The 7,036-nt window shown below is 42.9% G+C and overlaps 1 long non-coding RNA gene across 1 annotated transcript in view; it reads left to right on the forward strand.

The window, feature by feature from the left end:
* LOC109290018 overlaps positions 1-5,682 on the forward strand; it is a 19,914-nt gene extending 14,232 nt beyond the window's left edge. The window contains exon 2 of the long non-coding RNA XR_002095489.1: positions 3,467-5,682. This is a non-coding gene — a long non-coding RNA (uncharacterized LOC109290018). The remainder of the gene's footprint in view (positions 1-3,466) is intronic.
* The last annotated feature ends 1,354 nt before the right edge of the window (positions 5,683-7,036 follow it).

The following is a 7,036-nucleotide window of genomic DNA, read 5'->3' on the forward strand; positions in this document are numbered from 1 at the left end:
TTACCACAGTGTTGATGTTTCCTTACCTTTTTACCTGTTCCCTCCTTTTGGCTTGTGACCCCCAACCCCTATGATTTTCTATATGAAAGTGGGAACTTTCTTCTTGTACCAGTTTCTCATACCTTGCTTCTCATACCAGTTTCTGGGGCAGGGTTGGCAGACTATGGGGCTCATATTGGTGCCCCCTTTAGTGCTGTATTGTATATCCGGTAGAGGGGAGACCTTAAAATTCAGGCACAGTTACAGGATTCCTAGAAGATCACTTTTGGATGGGTAAAGGATAGTTCAGAGTGTGTTGTAAAGGCTTAAAATAAAGCAGAAAACCACAAAATAATCACTGAAACAAAGTTAAACTGGTGGTTTTAATGTCTCCAAACAGAAGAAAACCTAGATATATTACATCTCCATTCCCTCACCCCATCCAAAAAAAATAAACCAGCAAAAAACTCTCCAAAACCCAGAGAAGAACTTTGGTGTTGTAATCCAAGTATCTGGTTCAGGCCTTTTACTGTGGGCAAGATATAATTTAACTGGCATGCAGTGTATGTCTGCTGCACCATTGGTTTAACACTGCTGCCTACAAAAGCTTATGCTTCTCTGAACCCATTAGTCTCTAAGGTGCCACCTTGTCCTGGCTTCTTTCATGTTTAGGATTAGATTCTTATTCAGTTACTCCAGCGGACGCCAGGAAGGGTAAATCCCTTTGTTTAAATACTGTTGCAGCTAGTCTAGAGGGTTCAGAATCTGGTTGAACATCAATATTATTTGTTTTGTAAACCCACTGAATACACCATCAGCAAAAATTATGTAGCTTTGTGATACAGATGACATTAGACATTGTACAAACTAAGTCTTGTGTACACAGGAATTTTAGCCACTTATGCCAATATAGTTATAGAAGTACATGTACTCATTTGTGAGTGTGTTCACATGAGGGGTTATACTGGTATAATTAAACTGGTTTAAATTCTTAGACTAAACTGCAGTGTAGACCGTGTAGACAATACCTTATTTCACTGTTTAAGTTTCTTCCTTCCTTCAGCTTCATGGCACCTGAAAAATCAGTGCACAAGGATGATTTGAATGGTCTCCTCCATATCTCATGGAAGAAGCTATTTGTTTTGTGAAAGAAAACTCTTCCATCTGGAGAGGGTGGATTATTAAGATTATGAACAGGCTGCTCTCAGAGGTTAACAAGACTGTTTGTGGCAGTTGCTGTGGTGACCGTGAAATGCAAACCCGGGAGCGGAGAACAGTCAGCTGTGTCTCTGGACTTAATAATGTGATTTTGTGTAAGACATCAAAAAAGAATGCAATAACTCAGCAACTCTGCTTTGTGGGTCCAAAGGAAACCGGATGAAGCAGGCAATCATTTTTGCAGCCACATAGATTTCTTCTGCAAGTCACCTTGTTTTATTGTACAGAGCTCTTAGAGTACTTTGAGTGTCAAACACTGGCAAATGCATGTATGTGCTTGTGGATTTAATGTTCATGCTGGGTGTAAGAGCTCTGGGTAGGTTCCAGTCCCCAGAATGAATACAGCATAGGCATAGGCACTTGTAGAGTAAGCTTCCTCTGCACGCTACCCCAGCAATGTACTTTACTCTTAACATGTCAAGGGTGCCTATAGGCCAGGGAGATGTGCATTATTCATTCAGTCCCTGGCTGTCAGTTGCAAAAATTGATGATTACTTCTTAAATTGATGCTAGTCCATTGGGCAGTGGCCAGAATCTACCAAACCCACCTAATATTCAATACAGCTTGCTAAATGCTGCTCATTTTTTTATTATAAATATTTATTCCTACGTTTAAGACATTTGTTTGGATTCTATTCCTGCTTATTTTGTGTTTCCCTAAATATTCAGGAGAACAAACTTTACCAGTATAGATATTCAGTGAATTATAAACCCATCTGCTCAAAGACAAAAAAAATACCGTATTTTAGAGCTGATATTGGTGTGAATTTGTAGCTGCACATTGTTTAATGCAACCCTCTGATACATGCTGTGAACTTTGTGCTGTTGTTGGTTCATTGATATATTTTCAGTCATAAAACGGAAATAAATCCATGAAACGTATGTAGGTAACCTACATGTCACACAAATTGTGGTATTCAAATATTTATAATGAACGGTTGATGAATGATCTTCCAACCAAGAGATATTTGCTGGAGAAAGTCATGGTAATTTTGAATAATGACGACATCTGTGTTTGGAAAGCTTATTAACTGTGACAGTAATAAAATGTGTCAACCAAACTATTATTTGTAAATTATTTTTCTCCCCTTAGTGAGCATGGACCAAGTGATAACAACATTATATTACTCCTGAAAAAGGTGTAAGGCTTGAACTGTTGATCAGAGGTAAAAAAATAGGTGTTGGTCAGAGGAAAAAAAATAGATGTCTCTAGAGTCTTTTGGGTACTTGTAAATTTAAAAGGGAAATTTCTCTGAGTATTTAAGGTTTCATGAAGGAAATGTCTCTGATTATTCATTTAGAACTTGACTTACCTCTTTTCCTGGTTAACTGGTTGAATTGGAAATGTAACTATAGCCATATGGCTGGATATAAGCCCTGATTACATCATTTTATTAAGGCAGAATCCAGTGCGCTGAGCTTTGTTGAAAGAGTCAAAGGGGATGGAAAAGCACTTTCAACTTCCCCTGCAGGAGTGGTCTGGCTCAGTGTTTCTCAGTTGGTGTGTCGAGACCCAAAAGTGGGTTGCAAGAATATTTGAAAGGGTCGCAAGCAAGTCCCAGAAAAATGCGTGAGAGCGCGGGCTTCCCCTTGCAGGCTGTCCAGCCTGCAAGAGGCTGCCTGGGACGATTGGAGGCTGCAGGCGTCTGCACGTATGGCAGTGGCCCCAGCTGCTGGACGCAGGTAAGTGCATGGGGAACGGGGGGTTGGAGGTCCAGAGGACTGTCCAGAGGGCTGGTGTGTGTGTGTGTGTGGGGGGGGCGGGCGGGGGATAGTCCTTTGCAGAGGGGACCTGCATGCCTGGGCTGGTGGCACAGGGCTAGTGCCCATACATGCAGAGGCCTGCACTTGCTGCTCAGGGGTGGGATGGGGGCAGCACTTGGTGCTTGTGCTCTGTCCCAAGTGGGATGGGGGCAGCTGGGGGCCCCCTCCGGCAGGGCTGGAGCTGGGGGGCAGGGGACTGTAGGTTGGGAGTGAGGGGCCCCAGCATAGCCCATGGGGTATGGATCAAGACAAAACATTGATCTTGGCCAAATGGGTCCTGGTACAAAAAAAGTTGAGAACCACTGGTCTAGCTCACAGCTCACACAGTAAGTCATGGAGCATGTCTTGAAGGTGCTGGGGAATTGCTGATCTGCAGGGTCCTTGGGAAAAACTTTGTGGGATTCTGGTAAAGCCCTTAAATGCAATCTTACTTGCCTCTCTGGGCAGAATCTCTGAGGATAGCTACACGGTAACGAAACGCTGCCTGTCTTTTTTGTTTCCCCAGGAAGAAATAAATCCCTGTTGATTAGAACTGATGCAGTCTACATATGTATGTGTGAGCACCTGCGCATGTAATCACATGCACAGTAACACCAGTCAGCAGAGGTGAAATGAGTATAATTCAGAAACAGGGATTCATGGATAAGAAGTACCTGTGGATTATAACTATCTGGATTATCTTGAGTGCAAATGTTTTATAGCTTCCATGGGAGGTTCTGCAATTCAGACTAACTAATTATATGCCTAAGTACAACTCTAAGTGCCTAACATTAAGCACCCATGTGTGAAAATGATAGCCCAAATCTGCTCCAATGCCTGGCCACCAACTGGCAGATACATACAGGCCACTTTGCATGAACAATTAAAGCCTTATGAGAGGCTGAAATCCTGTGAGCCTGAGCATGAGCAGGCCCAGAGATAAAATGCTTTCAATGTGCACAACAGATGGGGGCTTTAGAGTGAGGAGCTGATAATCTGTGGATTAAAGACTCCCTAATTACACCCTGACACTTCAAAACCATGCCAGCCCCTGTTGTTTCAGTGATATACCACCCTCCAAGTGGAAGATCCTAAGGATCCAGCACTCCTTTAATGCCTCCTGACATGCTTCAGTGCTGCTACAGTGTCTGTGGCGTTAATCTACAGATCTGGGACTCCCTGCATCCATACCAGGGTGGCTGTGTGTCACGCTTCCAGGACGAAGCCCATGTCTATGTGAAGACCAAGCTGAGCCTCAATGGAAGAACTAAAATTAAAATCTTGTCTTCTCTACCACGAGACCTCAAACCTGTTGCCAGCTTGTGCCAGCTAGAATACTAATGTCTGGATCATGAAATTGGACTCAGTGTCAAGCAACAGATTCATAAAGCTAGTAATTTATGTATTTTCACTGAACTTCAAATGGCATCAAAACACTATTCAGTTCAGAACTGCTAGGAAATATCTACAGTGTGTCTGTTAACTGATGCCTATAATATATATTTGTTTCCCTGTATCCTAATATGTATTTTAAATACCAATTAATCAATCTACCAGCTTATCTATTTAACTACATTCTCATCACCAGTAATAATAACAGTGACTATAATTCTGAAGTGGAAATTTGAAATTTTGAAAGAAACATTTAAAAATTGGCTATGAACTGTTTTTCTGCATTTTTCCAACCATCTCTACCAGCAACACTTTACTTTGATGATCACCTCTCTCTTTGAATCAGCTACTGAATGCAGGTAACTGGTAGAGCTTTACAGTTTCCTGAAGTCCTGAGTGCCGATACTTTTCTGTAAGTCACCTATCTGAGACCTTCAGTGATGTGCGCAGCATCTTCCTGCCCTTTATGTTCCTAGCTGGAAATGAGGATCTAGCATCTGTTTTTGAAAATGGAGACTGACACTGCTCAATTGAACTTTAGGCTTAAGCACGCAGACAAAGGGTCATGGGAAACCTGCTCCTGGAAGTGAGGGCATGATGTCTAGGATGTCTTTAGCCCCATCTAGGACTGGAAGTAAAGCCTCTGTGAGTTGCTTCTATCGTGGCTGAACACAATGTAGCATAAGGGTCAGGGGTCCTATCTCCTCTCTTTCACAGTGTCCTTTCTTTCCCACTTCTTCATGTGGCAGTCAATCTTTCCATTTGAGAGAGACGCAAGTTTGAACATAAGCTGCCTACCAAGTCCGGGAAGCACATTTCTTCTCAGTGGCATGGGGCTCTCCCAGCCTAGTCTTGATGCACCGCAAATGGCCCATTGCCAATCCTTAGGGCTTTTATTGTGTTTAGATAAATGTCCAAACAATGGAAAACTACTGCTGTCCAAATTGGCTGGCAAAGCGGCATAGAGAAACCTTTTAATATGCAGAAGGAATGATATTTCCTTTTACACAAGCTCTTTGTTTGGCAGCTTTCTGCCCATGACAGACACAGACAGACACTGATGACTCAGTCCTTCACTCAACAGACCCTGTTTAATTGCAGTAGCCTGGGTAAGACCTGAGTCATGTAGGAATGAATACTGCAGGCTTCCTACATGTTTCTTTATCTTCTAAACTTGCTGTAGCAGAACTAGCCCCAGAAATGAATGGTTGCTTGTATAAGGCTCACCTGGACATCCCTCAATGGCTAGATCTAGCTGGGTAGAAGATAAAAGAATTTGACTCTGACTCCAGATTTGGTCTTATTCTTTGCAAAAACACACTTTTGCATCTGATCAGCCTCCTGCTTTCAGAAATACAAAATTAGTGTCGAAAACCAAAGCTGGGGCTCAGACCAATCTTCAGAATCTGATTTAGACTTGGGCACATACCCATGCTCTGGGAGTGGAGGGGGAGGGGAGGTGCATTTAAATTCAAGGGGCTTGGAGAGTTGCTCTAATTAAAGCGCCTGGAGTGTCTTGTGTATCAGCATCCCCATGCTTAAAAATGGTGGTAGGAGCACTTTAACTAAAGCTCATTGGGCTTTTAAGTGCAGGGACACTGATACACAAGCTGCTGGAGTCTGCTGGAGCGCAGTGACTACCATGCTCCAATAGACTCGATCAATCAAGTCTGCTCTGATGCTCCATAATTACAGCCTGTCAGAGCAACCTCGCTGCTTGTGTATACACGACCTGTTTCTGGTTTGATATCACCACCAGTACTTCAGTAGAAGTACTTCTGCTCGACACTGGTGAAAAAACAACATCAGGAGCTTAGTCAAAATACTGCCTACCTTCCTTACTCTGAAATACAGTCTGATGAAGTCTGCCCCATAATTTCTGGTTTTACAATACCAATCAAGGATGCATTGAATTAGATTGATCCTGTATGTTGATAGCTGTCAGAACAGATGCACAGCCCAGCCCCTGGATTGTGTGGTAGCGTGGCTGTTTCTTCCCACTTGAAATGTTAGCATGGAAGCTGCCTTTTCCAGGAAGAAACTGCTAAGTTCTTCTGTGTGGGCCATACTACTATGCTAATATGATGGCAGACAGCTTGCTGACAGCCTTTGGGAAGGAATGTGTCTTGCTGTAAGTCTTCAGAATCGATGGCAAGGCTCCAGAGCTCGTGCTTTTTATCAGTCTAGTACACGGCTGGTATTTTAAGTGAAAAAGTCTGGCAAAGCGGAACAGTCCCTTATCATCAGGGCAGTTTCTCTCCCTCATGTTGATGTATGAGGCAGTATTTCTGGGAAGTCAGAGGTCCTGATCCCTCTCTTCTGTTTGCATACTCAGATGCTTTTAAATAGATTTAGTGATTTGGAAAAAACCCACATCAGGGGCTGAGATTCTTTTTGTTTCAAAAGATGCATGTATTATGAACAAGAGCAGTGCAAATTCTCCTGTTCCTCTTTTAGTCTGCTCCCATTATACCACCACACAATTTCTACTGTGACCTGGGGTGGCAAATTGGGGGGATTACAGGCAATTTATTTTCCATGTATATTCAGTTCTTGGCCTGCTTACCAAAACTGTTGTAAGATGACAATGATCATGATGAGCCTTCCTTTAAATGGATGCCTGTCCACTTGGAGCTGGAGAGAGGGAGGACACTGCATGCCATTAAATTACTTTTGGCCCCTTAGCTCCTCATTGCAGTCCAGT

This window comes from Gavialis gangeticus, unplaced genomic scaffold (assembly GCF_001723915.1).
Source record: "Gavialis gangeticus isolate Ggan-Ray unplaced genomic scaffold, GavGan_comp1, whole genome shotgun sequence".
Taxonomy (NCBI): Eukaryota; Metazoa; Chordata; order Crocodylia; family Gavialidae; genus Gavialis; species Gavialis gangeticus.